At 37.3% G+C, this 15,831-nt stretch overlaps 1 long non-coding RNA gene across 1 annotated transcript; it reads right to left on the bottom strand.

Moving 5' to 3' along the window:
* Window positions 1–360: 360 nt before the first annotated feature.
* LOC128865288 (uncharacterized) lies at window positions 361–12,944 on the bottom strand. Its single transcript, XR_008454780.1, has 3 exons — window positions 12,492–12,944; window positions 12,309–12,429; window positions 361–443 (listed from the first exon to the last, which is right to left on the bottom strand). It is a non-coding gene; the product is annotated as an uncharacterized LOC128865288 (long non-coding RNA).
* Window positions 12,945–15,831: the final 2,887 nt, after the last annotated feature.

Below are 15,831 nucleotides of genomic sequence, written 5' to 3'. Positions count from 1 at the left end.
AGAAAATCTAGAAAATACTCTACGAACTTAAAATGCGTTTTATGGTGTTTTTTGTCAAACGTGGGATAACCATTAACATTAATTTTATTGCAAACATGAAAAAGTGTGAGGCTTGGCCCCACATCTACTACATCTCTCCGTATCGTTCCATCAGCAAGTGTGCTTGCTGCTATAAATAAGTAAATGAAAAAATTTCCATAATTTCGTGCACCAATACTTTTTCAATCCCCCTATAAATCATTTCAATATTTTTATTTAATTTTTTCAGTTCACACTTTCCACTTAGGATTACTTTATTATTTAGGCATTGCGTACACGTTCCGAAAGCATGATTTTGTTGTGTATTGCCATTCGCGTACGATGGCGTCGTTTGGTCGTCGGCCTTTTTTCAATTTCAAACAAAATTAATGTCAAATTTATAATTCTTTACTAAAATAGAATATCTGAAATGGGAGAGCAAAATTTTAGTTTATTCATATTTATATATTTTTTTACATATACACATATGTATGGTATTTATGTTTGTGCGCTAGTACGAAGGTGTGATAAATTATTACGAGATACTTTAAATTGATTTTGCCCCTGAGCTATAAAAAAAAGTGTAACAGATATTGAAATTTTTTCATATGGATTGCTTAATTTTGTTTGTATGCAAAGCAAAATTAAAACTGATAATTTATTAGCTGGCGCTCGCAGCTCCGCTTGCATATAAAATGGAATTCTTAATGTATTTAGCACTTAATAACAATACATTTTTAAAAGAGGAGGTAAACACTTGCTGTGTTTAGTAGAGGTTTTTTTATTTTTCAAATTAAAAAAATAAATAAATTTAAAATTGTACATCTCGTGGCAACGCCATTTAAATATGTTGTTGGGTTAAAGCTAGCTTTAACTTTGCTATATCAATAGATGCAATATACATTATTTTAGAAAACATTACAGTTTAGTAATAGATTTCTTCATTACAAAAAAAAAGGTGGCAACGCCATACCTATACAACTTTGATTAAAACTTTCTTTTACGTTAATACCCAACTCTTACCTTTAGTTAACTTTTGTTATTAATTTTTTAAACCAGGTGGGAACGCGATTATTGGGTTAAAGCTACATTTGCCCTGACATTGTTAAAGGATCAATATAAAGGGTTGTTCAATAGGTGCGCTTCAACTTTTTTCCGATAGGGAGGGCGAACGACGCAAAATTTTTTATTTTTCGCTTGTCATTTGTAAACTTCATTAGTATACATTTCATCATGGAACGCTACACACTTGAGCACCGATTGCAAATCGTGCAAATTTTTTATGAAAATAATCGTTCTGTTGCTGCTACTTTAAGAGCATTATGGCCATTTTACGGTCCATTTAACAAGCCGTTCCGTTTTGGGGTTATGTGAAGTCATTAGTCTACAGTAACAAGTCGGCGACGATTTGTGAGCTCAGAGCCAATATTGAACGCGAAATTGCTGGAATTTCGGCCGATTTATGCAAAAGAGTGGTCGAAAATTGGGTTCAACGATTGGACTTCGTAAAACGTGCACGTGGTGGTCATGCAAAAGAAATCGAATTCCATGCTTAAATGTATATGTTCAAGCTCGATAATAAAAAAAAAATTGGTTAAAAAAGTCAAACCGTAAAAAGTTCAAAAGTTGAAGCGCTCTTACTGAAAAACCCTATATAATTTACTACTTTACAAATCAATAAAATTTTGTAATCAATATCTTAATTTCCAAAAAACTTAAAAGCACTTGTTACCTTCATCTTAATATTCAATTGAAATTTGTGGTAAATTGCTACTTCTGCAGTAAAATTCAGGTGGCAACGCTATTAAAAAAAATATTTTAGGAATAAATATTTCTTAAAAATATTTTCTTTTATGTCAATATTGTAATAATTATGCCTATTTTTTATAAATTATTATTTTTTTTATATAGAGAAAATGCGCATCGCCGTCAAGAAAAGAAAAACAATCCACAGAATTATTTAGCAACTTCTAACTTGCATTTCATACTAAAAATTTAATAAGCTTTAACGCCTCTTGTTTACTTTTTATGAGGCTATGTGAAGTCATTGGCTTATGACGACGAACCATACACCCTTGAAATTGGAAGCTAATATTGAAAGCACCATTGATGCCAGAGGAAGAAGAAGAGGAAGACCTCCTATGCGTTCTGAAGATTAGGTGAAGAAAGACTTGCCTTCACTTGGTGTTTCCAACTGGCGCCGGTTAGCATGAGAAAGAAATGATTGGCGCACTTTGTTAAACTCGGCCAAAATCGCATTAGCGGTTATCACGCCAATTAAGAAGAAGAAGAAGAAGATCGAACAAAAGCAGTAAATCGCAATTTAAGAGTGTAAGGGTCTGCAAAGTTCGAGCTATTTCTTCTTATAAAGCCAAGCACAGAGTGAGCTTAAGAATTAAAAAAGTCTATTTGATTCAGAAATGTAAAACTTGTGTCAAAAAAAATCCTTAGATCTTTGATACTCGTATCTTTAACAGATGAAAGTAAATACGAGTACATTATCAGCGATGCTGTAATGTGTAAGAATGATGTTAGTTATTTTTGAATACGTGAGTTTACGCGAAAGGCTCCATCAATTTACTAAATTCTTGACATCGGCTTGAAGGTAATAAAATTCGCTGAGTTGGAAATAATAGAATATGTTTTTAAATCATCTGCCAGCAAAAGGAAGTCGACAAAAGGAAAATAGCTACTTATACATGTAATTTATAAATAAAACATAAAGCAAATATTGGGGCCCCATATTTGTTCTTCCTTGAGGTACACCAGAGGACGCAGAAAAAGGTGTAGATGAGGCGCCATTAACAGAAACTGTAGAATGTCTATTAATTAAGTAAGATCGTAGCCAATCTAGAGAAATACTGGTTGAAAACCAAGACATACTCATAAAATTGTATGAGATATTTTATCGATTGCTTTTGAAAAGTCAGTACAGATACAGGCGACTTACTGCACTGCTGAGAAAGCTGCAATACAGTTTCGTAGAAAATGTGGACCTACATACTTGTAATAAAGTCATGCTGGTATGCTGATATGCTGATCTGCTACTTTGATATGACATTTTGAAATCATCACCTTGATTCCCCTGAGCAAATAAGAAATTTCGCAAATTAAATAAATGAAAAGAACTATTTTTGTGCGAATGTTTTTGGGCCGTGTCGCTCTTTAATGAATGGAGATATGCTCGGCAATATCGAACAACTACATACACGTACATGCATACATACATACATATACGTGTACTTACAAATTCATTTAGTTTTGCTTCGCTGATCATACACTCAATTGCCACTCGTCGTTGGGTTTGCGCAAAGTGAACCACCAATGCCCCAAACAGCAAGGAAAAGAATTTAATATTTTTTCAATAGCTTTTTTTTCCTTTCAAATATTCCAACAAAAAGCAGTTTTTATCCCGGCAGCAGTCACGAGATTTCACACATCTACGTACGTCATCATGGTGGACGCAAAATAGCGTTGAGCCTACACACACACACATATATACATATATATATATTATATATACAAGTACAAAATTTTTGATTCCCGTTTCTATTTTAAATACTTTTGCACTTTTGAGTGGGCCAGTCACTCATTCAGCGAATGATTTGAGTATGGTTAGTTCTATACAGATAGAGGGTTGTGCACTCGATAATTTCATGATATCTAACTCTTGTGACATGTCTCAACGTTTGACGTCACACCAGCTACTCGGCAGCAATGCTGGCGACAGCAAAGCCAAACACAGTGGCATGTGGCGTTTTCTTGCTTTGTGAATTTTTCGTGTGTACTTATTGCTGACGTTAAAACTGGTAATGCCCCGACATTTGTAGCAACACAAACAAAAAACAAAAACACAAAAAACCCACAGCAGAAAAACAGCGCTACGAGTGTGGGAAAGTGTTTATGAATACAATTGGCATGAGGGGCCGGTGAGCCACTGCCGTTGATGTAGGTTTGCGTGTCGTGCAATGATTATTGCATACTGTTAATAAATATAATAGTTTTGCAAGCATATATTCCTATGTAAAAATGTAGCGTGGAGTAGGAAAATATGGGCCACGCAATATTTTTTTACAAAACTTGTCACGTACAAAAATGGAAAATTTCCAGCAAACAACCTTTCGTCATATTTAGATTGGACAACAAAAAGTAAAAAAAACAAAAAATAAAAAACTTCTACATTTAGTTATACTCAAAATTGTATATACAAACAAGATTGTGCGACCAAATGGGAAGAAAAATGAAAGTGTTAGAAACAACTTAATTGTTTATTCTCATCCGTTATCGCACACTGTTTTTGGCTGAGAGGAGCTCTACAGAAATTTTTCGATAAATATTTTTGTTGAACATTTTAACCCTTCATCGATCCTAAAAATGTAATATTTTTCAGGTTTTTAGAATTAAGTGTCAATGTGACCCACAAGGGTAAGAAATATTGGGTTAAGATATTCCACAAAAATATGCGCTATTAAATTTTATTATAGACTCTTTAAGATATTATTCATACCGTCTCTTTCCGAAAATAAGACATTGCCTTACTTTCTTTTTTGGTCCAAAATACGCGCTAGGGCTTATTTTCGGGGGAGGGCAAAAATAAAAGTATATTTAAATATTTTTATTTAATATTTTTTTACACAGAATGCAGAAATTTAAAATTATTCAATTACAGTCGTGTCATCTTCTTCTGGAATATAGTCATAAATAAAATTCTGAATCATACATATTCTGGTTTTCTGCCAAATTCATTTCCTGTTGAATGATTGGTCCGAATCTCTCATGTCTTGCGATGTAGCTATCGTTAAATGAATACTTCTCGTCTGAGTAGCCTGTTCGTAGTGCATTGGAAACATCATAATCAGTTATTTTGGCCCATGAATTTTTTACCCAATTCACTACTTCTTGCAAGCCTGGTTTTACAAAATTACCATTCTGTTTTCAACATATTCATTGATTTCCATCCGCAAATGATCCTTGAATGCCTTGTTTATTGCAACGTCAAGAGTCTGGAGGTAACCAGTCATTCCTGCCGGAATCATTATTTGATCACTCTTCCTCTCAGCAAGCAAGTTTTTCTTGTCTTTAGCGCGGTGAGTACTGGCTGAATACCAAACTAAGAAACCTTTATTCTCACCCCTCAACAGTGCTGGCAGCATAATATCAACCCACTTTCTTATAACTGCTTGGGTGCTCCAGGCGTTCTCACTTTCAATGACATAAATTACTGAAAAACGTTGAATCTGGTCTTTTTTACCTTTAGTGATTAAAAAGGGAGGTACTTTCTTGCCATCTAGACGAATCTCCAAAATACAGGTAACACTCGCACTATCATAACCGGTAGAAGGAACGTAAATTGATGAAGAAGCCTTGTGGTAAACTGCCGTTTGAGCTCCTTGGCCTAGGAATACCGCGGTCATAGCAATCATTTTGGAGAGTTGGTTTTCGAAAAATCGATGCCATCAACAAAAAGCTTAAACGGAAGTGTTCGGTTAATGACTTAATTGCCTTCCAGCTTAAATAATGTTGCTGATCTGCTTAGAGACAGTTCATATTGTTTAAGGAAGTTGTCTAACCAGTGTGACGATGATTTAAATTCTTCTGTGGATATATCAAATTCAATTGCTGTTTCAAGGGCAAATTTTTAAATATCAGCTCTGCGCACAACCAAAGCCATTGCTCTCCTGACTGCAATCCATTCCCAGAAGCAATCTTCCAACTCAGAAAATAACGGCTGCCGACCTGATCCAACTCTGCGTTTTTTCTTATTTCCTTGGTGCACCAGTTGACACAGGTAATTGTAGTCTGCACGCCATTTACGAACCATTCGGAGATTCAGCATCTTCTCTTTACAGAATGCTACAAAATTTACACCACGTGGAGTCTTTCACGAGGGGTTAAAAACTATTCATTTTATTTTTAAATAAAATTACACAAGAGGAAATAATCGGACTTACAAGACTGAAATGAATGAACGTTGTATACCGGCACTGTCGCTCATTGTAGACTGCTGCCTTATGTTGTATTTTTAAGATAAATTCCATGGATTAATTTGAAACGAACTGTTGAGGTAAACTATTAATTTTTTGGAATATTTTGTTTTAAACATTTTTCTGAAATATGAATATTAGGAGAACTAAACCTATTTTACTTATATTTAATAAATCAACAGCATTTTTTAAAGAATTCTTTTTGTCACATTATTTTAACTAGGCCTTGTATTCGGAGGATGTATTTTTTTCGAAAAGAGACGGTAGTTTTATACGAGTTTTTCCAAATAATTTAGATTAACATAATATATATTTCACCAAATTGGGGAAACTTCAAAACACTGTAAATTGTAAATTGTGACGTTTAGGGACAAAACGGCAGGTGGTACAGTATATATTCTTGCCTACACCGCTTTTTTGCTGTTACACAAGGCTAGTTTAGGTTCATCTGGCAGCTCAGTAAATAGCCCGTTGGTGGTATTAACGGAAGATTTGCACGAATGTTGAAATCTACTTTTGTCATCTAAATAGAAGCCTTGGTAAGCGCAGCAGCTGTTTTTTCACAAATATTCAAATGCTTAGTCAAATACAGGACTCACACACATTGCACACTCGAGAGCAACGCATTCAAAAGGCTTATGTTCCGGCTTCATTCTGTTCGTTCAGCTCACTAAATCGATAGAAATTTGCATTGAAGGTTGAGTTAATTTGAAGTGGTAAGGTACACAAGTGATGTACTGTATAGGTGGTGTGCTCTCTGCCTGAATTGAGGTATACCTATGAAACCACTTTTTATGGGGGATAACCTGTTGTCACTAGGCTTAAAAGAGCCAGTAGAGTGCCCTTGGTCCCACTTTTTACGAGAGAAAAGATTGGCTAGTCCAGCCTTTATTTTTCATACTCTTTATAAAGGGTATTAAACTTTTTAACTTATAGACTAGAAAGGAGGTGTCCTTCATTAACGACTGAATTCGGAAAGAAATTGCAATTTAAGATTCTTTTTACTAAATAATTATTTCTTAGTATTACGGCAGCTACTACTCGTATTTGTAGACTGTGGTCCATCTTTTACTGGCAAAACTATTCAATAAGCAAGTCAGCTGTTCATTAAGTCGCGTAATAACCATCTACAATTTTAATCAGAATTAACTGCGCCGATAGTGCCGATTATAATATGATGCGGATAGTAAAATACCAACACAGCGCTGTATTTTATTAGGCGGACTATTTGTTGGTAGCAGACCTAAATCTGATGGGATAGTTTCCAATTGGTATCGATTTCACTCCATTTACGAGTACATCAGCCTCAGTTTTGCCAGGCATACGTTGGAGTCCATTTGTATTATATCCCTTAGAATTAAGTGCTTGAAAGAGATTTTCTGTTATCTAGAGTTTTCGATCTACAATAGATACTTCAAATTATCTTAATACCTCCAATTCAGATACTATTGAAGTACGAGGATCGTTCGAAAAGTCCGCGCAAATATAAAACTGCTTAATTGTTTGGAGTAAAGCCTTTTTGATTTTTCGACATAGCTTCCTTTAGGCTTATACATCCCTTGCGAATAATAGGATTCGTCCAAGTCTGAAAAATAGCCATTCGTTTCTGCAATCACCTCTTCGCTTAGTTAAATTTTTTTCCCGCCAGCCATTTCTTCGAATTGGCGAACAAATAGTGGTTCGAGGGATTCGACGGAGCCAAGTCTGAGAAATGGGAAGGATGTAGAACGAGTGGGAACAGTATTTCCATTATTTTGCGAGCACAACACAACGGCGTCACTCGTTGAACTTTTCAGTTTAGAATACCGAAGAAATATTACACAGGCTTAGCAGTACGTCAGTAGGGTTTACGGCGATGTTGCACAGTTCACATTATCCCACTCTTCTCTATATTCAAAATTGCATACATCATATATGTATATATATATTATATATCATATAACCACATGACTGCCATATACGTACGTACATGAGCAGTTCACTATGTATGCATAGGTGTGTTAGGCACGCTTGTGTTCGCTTTATCTACATAAGTGGCTGTGTGGCGTAGCATACTTCCCCACTGGCTAGGTTTGTGGCTAAATTTAGCATTAGAAATTATGAAGAGCAAAGTGCATTTATTGCCTGGCGGATAGGTGGTTGCTGATGCAGCTGAAAGCAACGAATATGATGGTAAAACAAATGACAAGTATATAAAAATAGAAGTGTGCAAGAATGTGCTAGAATTTTTTTCATTGGCAGCCACCTGGGCGTATAAGCAATTATCTGATGCAGAGCATTTTCAGTTAAATTTTCAATTGTGCAGAAAATGCCAACAAGTTTGATTGGGTTATAACAACCGGTCATTTTAATATGCACATCTTTATATATATGTACATATGCAGCTACTTTTGGGGCTCATCACTCTAGTCCGATTGCCACAGCTGTGTTCTGCAGCAAACAGCGATAATATTAAAAAGAACTTTGGACCTACTACAGCACAGATAAATTTATGCAGATACCAAATAAAATAATATAACACATGCAACTGCCACAAGCTAACTATACAAATATATTGTATTTAATATGAATATACACATACGTCCATATACGTAAATTATTTGCATTAAGAGGTGCATACGGGGTTGATATTTTTAGACTGAAAGTCTATTCCGATTTGCGATGTACGTATTAATTTTTACAGTGTGCGATTCCATAGTTGTATATCTTTGGCAAATGGCGGTTGAATTAAGGGAGAGGTCGACCGTCTCACAATACGATGTTTGGCACCGAGATGTTCTGTAAAATAACTGGGGGTTGCACAACCACTTAAAACACAAAATCCTTTCTATTTCATACCATCTCCATTTGTATAGGTACATGAGAGCGCAGTGCAGGACGAGTCGCATAAGCAGACTAAAGAAAAAATATTCATTAAGAAACAGTAAGGCAACACATATAAAAAGGCCCACCCCAACTTTTTTTCTATGTTTAAATAAGCTTGCAAAAATGAAACAGAATAAGTCGCTCGGGCCAGATACGATACCTTCGGAAATCTTTTGCATCCTAGGTTTTGTAGGAATTCTCCAGCTCACATTTATTTTTAACAAGATTGCTGTGGAGGGCACTTCGGAAGTCTGGGGTAATAGCTATCTAATCCCATTCTAAAACAACAAAAGATGTGGTAGGTGATGTTGAAATTGCCGTGGAATAAAATTTATGTGACATTTTCTGACGATCTCGGAATGAGTACTCGATGTATACATTAGAAACACTGCGAAGATCACCAACAATTACTTCGGCTTTGTGAGTGGCAAATCTACCATTGATGTTGTTCATATTCTGCTTAGCAAAGAAAATATATTTGAATTTTTCATTGACCTCGAAAAGGCGTTCGACCACGTGCCCAGAGGTCTAATTTGGCAGGCATTAATAAACCACCTGATTCCGGAAACCATCATAAAATACCTGTATGTCATCGACACCTGCTATAAAGGTACTATTCAGGTAAAATATACGAGCGGTCTGACCAAATGTTTCAATGTTAATGTAGGATTACATCAAAGTTCAGCCTTAAGTCCTCTTCTATTTACTATTCTTACGCGTTAAATCCAGAACAATATCCCTTGGACACTGCTGTGTGCCGATAATGTAGTCCTTCTCGCACACGTCAAATCTATTCTTCAAGAAAAGCTGAACCAGTGGGTACACGCGTCGATTCTAACGGGTGCTGGGCCATACTGCGCAAATTAGAGCAGAAACTGCACGTGACAGAAATGAGGATGCTTCGGTGAGCCAGCGGACGCAACACGGTTGGACAATAAACAGAATAACCTTGGTCTTGGTAGCAGCAAAGTTGCTCCAATTAGCGCAAAACTTCAAGAAACCAGCCTTCGCTGGTGCGGCCATGTTATGAGAAGACCAAAGGACTAGGCAGTGAGGCAAGACCACTAAAAACATGGAAAAATACTATAAAAAATGACATGTGATGCAAAAGCGTGAGTGAAGAGATGACTCAGGACAGTAAACTACACATAACAAAGGGTGTAGATAAGCGTCAATTATTTTTATTTATACCCTTTAAGTAGGAGGTGAAATGGTTAAAGTACCAGACTGGCTTTCCTAAAGTAGCACTAAAGCGTATTTTTGCTACCATTACGAGACCTCCAACGGGCAGATATTTATAGTCAACCAGAGCTGAGTGTGTAACGGAGAAGGTTGTCCAAGGCTGTCGGAGAACGGTGGACCTAGTAACCCGAATTGCCTGGCTGCCAAACTCGGAAATTTACCGAGAAAGTGCTCAACATCCTTCTTCTCTGAAAGGTCCTCACAGCTTCTGAAATGTGGATTAAGTGGTCAACCAGCTTTTCCGTGTGAATACCGATCATCCAATGACGGGTAAGCACAGCTATAAGTTTGGAAATTGAAAGACGTGATGTTCCCAGAACTATCTGTGACCTGCGTCTATTGCTCTGGGGCCATAGGATTTTCGAAATAGCACACGAAGAAATGGAACTCCATCTGATCTGCGCTTTTCTGAGAAATAAATTGTGCAATTCTGAACTAGGAGACCTCTGAAACCAATTCAGTCGACTCCTTCCTGGAAATCTCATCAGCAAGTTCATTTCTCTTTAACTAAAAATAAAAAACGAATCGAAGCTTTAAACTGACATTTAAAAAAAATGAGCATATAAGCAACCAAAAAAATTTTTCTTTATAAAACAATCTTTACAACCGAATATCCCGAAAATAGTTATGTTTTGGCCATCAAGTCATACAACCAAATTAATCAGAAATGCCTTAAATAATGTCCTTAAGTATCTAGGAGTATTTTTCGATTTTTGGAATCTTACTTAGAATGAAGTACTTGCTTTTTCTGATGAAACGCAGAAAGACGAACTGCAGAGAAATGTAACTGACGATTGAGCTTATTGCTGTCGACGGCCTTCAGACATAATTACTTTGAGGCGGAGAGAACGTATGTTCGAATCTCGATGAAAGACCAAAATGAAGAAAAAGTTTTTTCTAATAGCGGTCGCCACTCGGCAGGCAATGGCAAACCTTCGAGTGTATTTCTGCCTTGACAAAGCTCCTCATAAGAAATATCTGCCGTTGGGAGTCGGCTTGAAACTGTAGGTCCCTTCATTTGTGGAACAACATCAAGACGCATGCCGCAAAAAGGAGGAGGAGCTCGGCCAAATACCCAAGAAGGGTGTACGCGCCAATTCTATATATATATATATATATATAAATCCCTGTGGAAGAGATACAAGGCTATCTTCCCATCTAGGGAAGAGTGGAACACTAACCAAATATGGCTAAACGACTCACAAATATGGTAGACAGATGGTTCCAGAACGCTCCAAGGAGTGATTCCAGAACGCCCCATGGAGTAGGATCCCTAATACTAAGTACAGATACCACAATGCAATGCGTTCATATCTAAAAGTGGGTTCGAGAAAGTAAAAATTAAAATATTTTCGGATAGCCAATCGGTTCTCAAAGTCTTGAACACTTTCACATTCAAGTCAAAAGTCCTAATAGAGTGTAACAATACACTCAACAATCTGGGCACTCACAATCAGGTCTCACTGATTTGGGTACCAGGACAAGAGGGACACGAAGGAAACGAGAAGGCAGACTTTTAATCACTCCAAAGAGTTTTTGAACTTCAACGGCAACAGAGCAAAATCTGCCCTAACCCTGGATAACAAGGGCCTCAGATTACACTTGCAAGTCACTTTGCCTGTAATAAACCCTTTAAAACAATAGGGTTATCTAGTACAAGATCATGCAGGTTCTGCTGTGATGAAGAGGAGTCTATGGAACACTTAATTACCAACTGTGAGGCATTAGGCCACAGGAGACACAGGATCCTGGGCTCGTACCTACTAGAGGAGCAAGAATTACAATTGCTCCCTCCTAAAGAGCTGGTTCGATTCCTCGGTATACTAAATAATTATAATTAAGTAATTAGGGGCACGCAATAGATCAATCTGGTCGCAGTGCATAAAGGCCTTAGCCTAACCCGTGCAACCATTACCATTACCATCCCTGTGGGATGAACCGTCGGACTTGAGGTGTTTTTAGTGGCGTTAAAGTTCTACATTGACTAAGGCTTGCGATTGCCTTTACAAAAAAAAAATAATAATAATAAGTTAAACGCAAATCTGAGTAGTTTAAACGTGCTTGTGACGATGTGGGTTAAAATCTAACATCCACGCCAATTCTGATGCCAAGCGCAGAAAAGCTAGCCTTGATAACCTGTAATTTATGACAAACATGGCCGATAAAAAATTTGAAAATTAAAAAAAAAAAAACACTTACCGAACATTCAGCAGGTCATTGCGAGAATTCCTTGTCTAGAGGGTATGTACGAGTATGGTATGTAGATATGGTTGGTATTGTGGTGTGTGCGTATGTACATATAATTGAGTATTTTCAACATCTACTTCGAAAACGGGTGCAAATTATTTCAATTTTGAGGTATTCTGTGACAACACCACTTACCATTAACCTCTTCAGTTCAATAAACTGTTTCGCACGAACATGCTCTCCTTTTTACAGTTGAATGCACTTCAAAGGTCAATACGCCAGCGCGCAAAACACCTTCCTGACGTGCATGTATGTGTGCGAAGATATGTTTGTTGTCAGACATATTTGCATATACTTGTAAATACAGACATACATGAAGTTTAAACGGCTTGCTTTGACGAACAAATTCGCTGATTGCTGCTACTTTTATTTTATAATTCTCATAGTTGCTGCAATATGATGCGCGTACACTTGACCGCTGGACGACATTGAATGTCGCACAGTGAGAATATGAATGCATACTATAAGAATAGATAGTGAATGTATGATAGTACGAGTGTAGGTATGTAGATGTGCATTAAGTGTGTGCAAGTGTGCTTATGCTTGTTTATGTTCTCTTCCTATTTCCGTTGAGAAGTTACATGTTCAAGCGTCAAGTGAAGCGCGTGCGCGGCCATGACCTCAATTTGTAAATGATACGGCAAAAAATAGTAATATAGTAATAATAAAATAAAAAATATAAAAATTAATCAACTATTAAGTATTTATAAATAAAGTAAATAAGTGAAAAATTAAATAAAGAAGACACCACCGCCAAACAATCTCACAATCGACTCAACAAAACGCGCGGGGTGAGGTGAATAGTAATGAGCGGCCGCGACGATATGCAGCACTAAGGTGAATGTCAATCAAGAGCCCTCCAACTGATGTATGGAAGCGCCGTTCAAGTGCGGAAGTTGTTTCCTTGTGCAAGTCCATTAACCGCGCTCAACTAACAAAAACAAAAACATAAAAAATAGACGAGTCATAATTTTTGGAAAAACACCCAACAGTTTGAATTTTGGCACGAATCAGCACACGCGAATTGTATAACGCCGATGATACTGGCCGCTTAGTAAATTTGATATATTTTGCCACACTCTTTGCCTTAGCTTAGCCAGTCGCCATAAAATGTAAACAACTACTCACATGCGGATGGGCATTGATCGATAATAAAACCAAAGTGCTAATATGAGTAGTATTTATTAGCCCATCTAGACCGCATAGAACTGTTTTTGTCGCCTTTACCGCCGTATACATGCAGGTACATATGTGCCAAGGTATGCACATACGAGGGTGAATTGTGAGGTTTGTGCAAAAATAAAAACTATTTAATTGTTTGAGGTAAACTTTTTTTTATTTTTCGGCATAGTCTCCTTTCAGGTTTATACACTTCGCCCAACGCAGTTCTAGTTTGTAGAGCGCTTCCGAATAATAATGAATAATAGGACTTATCCAAGTCTGAGAAATTGCCATTCGTTTCGGTAATCACCTATTCGTTTGTATAAAACCTTTTTCCCCCCAGCCATTACTTCAAAATCGGGAACAAATAGTAGTCCGCGGGATCTGAAACGGGGGATGTGAAATGAGTTGGAGTCCTAATTGCATTAATTTTGCGACCACAACTGCTGAGCCGTAAGCTGGTGCGTTGTCGTGAGGGAAAAGGAAAAAGACTCGGCTTCTTCAATTCAAATAAGTGCCAAACACAAGGTAATCTACCGATCTGTCTGAAACTTGGTGTGTGTTCTTCCAAGAGCTGCCAGTAGTGCCATCTCTCTGACTTTGCACGGACTTTTCAAACGACGCTCGTAGGTGTATGCATGTAATTTGAGTGCGATCCATTGGGGCACCCAATTATCAGCGCTTTTCATTGACTATGCTTGAATGTGTGTGCGTGTATGTGTACGTGTTTGCCGCCGTTTTAGAACTTTTGTTTCCTCGCGTATTTATTGAAATCCGATGCGCGGTTGTTTATCGAAATTTGCGCAAAACAAGCCACCGCCTCGTTGATAAGGCCAACTGGTCTAGAATCCAGCCAGGGTAAATGGCCAAAAAGTAACACAATACATATGCTAAGGCCGAGGCGTTGTGCTTGTGACAGTGACACGTACATAAAAGTGGGCTGCGGCAATGAGTTGGGCGCTCACATAGTGTCGTCAGATGCACAACCATAAATTTCCATACGAGTATATATCTGACAAGAATTACCCTTTGGTCATGCGACGCCGCGTTGGCGTCAGCACGTTCCAGCTGTGCATGAGATGGCGGTGTGATCGCTTGCCAATTGTTGTTCCTAGTACAGCGTTCGAGCGGTGTGGTGCGCGATAAGAAGCAAGAAAGTGTGTTGCTTGAAAGAATATCAGCCAAGCGGCATGCAAACGAGCACATACTCATATTCATTTGTATATACGAGTATGCGAATATCAATTTCGGCTTGCTGGTATTGCAGATATTGGCTGCAAGACGCCATGAAGTTATATAGAACAAGTTCAAATTTTTGAGAATGGATTGCGCTACTGCAATGCACAGTTCTTTGCGCTGTTCGTTGTATTTGAAATTTTGAAAAAATTTTATAAAAAAAAAATGTTCTTAAAAAACATCAAAAATCTTTTCGCCACTATTTGGTTCCTCCATTCAAGATTGCACTGGAGAGTTAATTTGCGCTGTTCGCTGTATTTGGAATTTTGAAAAAGAATTTATAAAAAAATAATTTCGTAAAAAAACAACAAAAATCATTTTACCACTATTTTATTCCACCAGTCAAGATTGCACTGCAGAGTTCATGTGAAATTTTTTGAAATTTTGAAAAAAATTTTATAAAAAAAATGTTAATAAAAAAACACCAAAAATCGTTTTACCACTATTTTGTTCCTCCAGTCAAGATTCAAACGCGGAACCTTTGGCATCAGCAGCTACAAACCTTCCGCTGTGCCAAAGGCCTCGATATTCTTGGATGTTTTTATTTCAAATATTAGCAAAATTCACACTATCTCTCTGTGTGTTTTCGAGATATAACAATGAAATTTTTGCTGCCGCACAATTTACTGTATTCGAAAAAGCTAATTTTAAACGCATAACAAAACAAAATCTCTTGGCTGCTCAGCAGGCTAGCATAACTCAGCAAGTTAGCGCGCGAATTGCTGGCGCATAACTCTGGCAAATTTGGATGTTATGCCAAATAATACATGCCTATTGGGGGTACAGGGGTTCTTTTAAAAAATGTGTTTATATTTTTTTTGTTTTCAGTGTGATTGTATAAAACATACGAATGATTGAATAAGTTGGCATATTCGAATTCAGTACAACGACTTTGTAAGAATTTGTTTCATAGACGCTGCCTAGGAAGCTAAAGTTGATATTGCAACAGGTGGTACCCGAGCAAGCGGAAATGCACCCATTTCGCCAGCAGGCACTGCGATTTTAGAGACTAGTAAAGGCCGAAATCAGAATCGAAGATGGGCTGGCTATAGAAAATTCTCATAGGCACGGAGGGTCA

Source organism: Anastrepha ludens, chromosome 5 (assembly GCF_028408465.1).
Source record: "Anastrepha ludens isolate Willacy chromosome 5, idAnaLude1.1, whole genome shotgun sequence".
NCBI lineage: Eukaryota > Metazoa > Arthropoda > Insecta > Diptera > Tephritidae > Anastrepha > Anastrepha ludens.
This window is presented reverse-complemented; position numbering and strand designations above follow the sequence as displayed.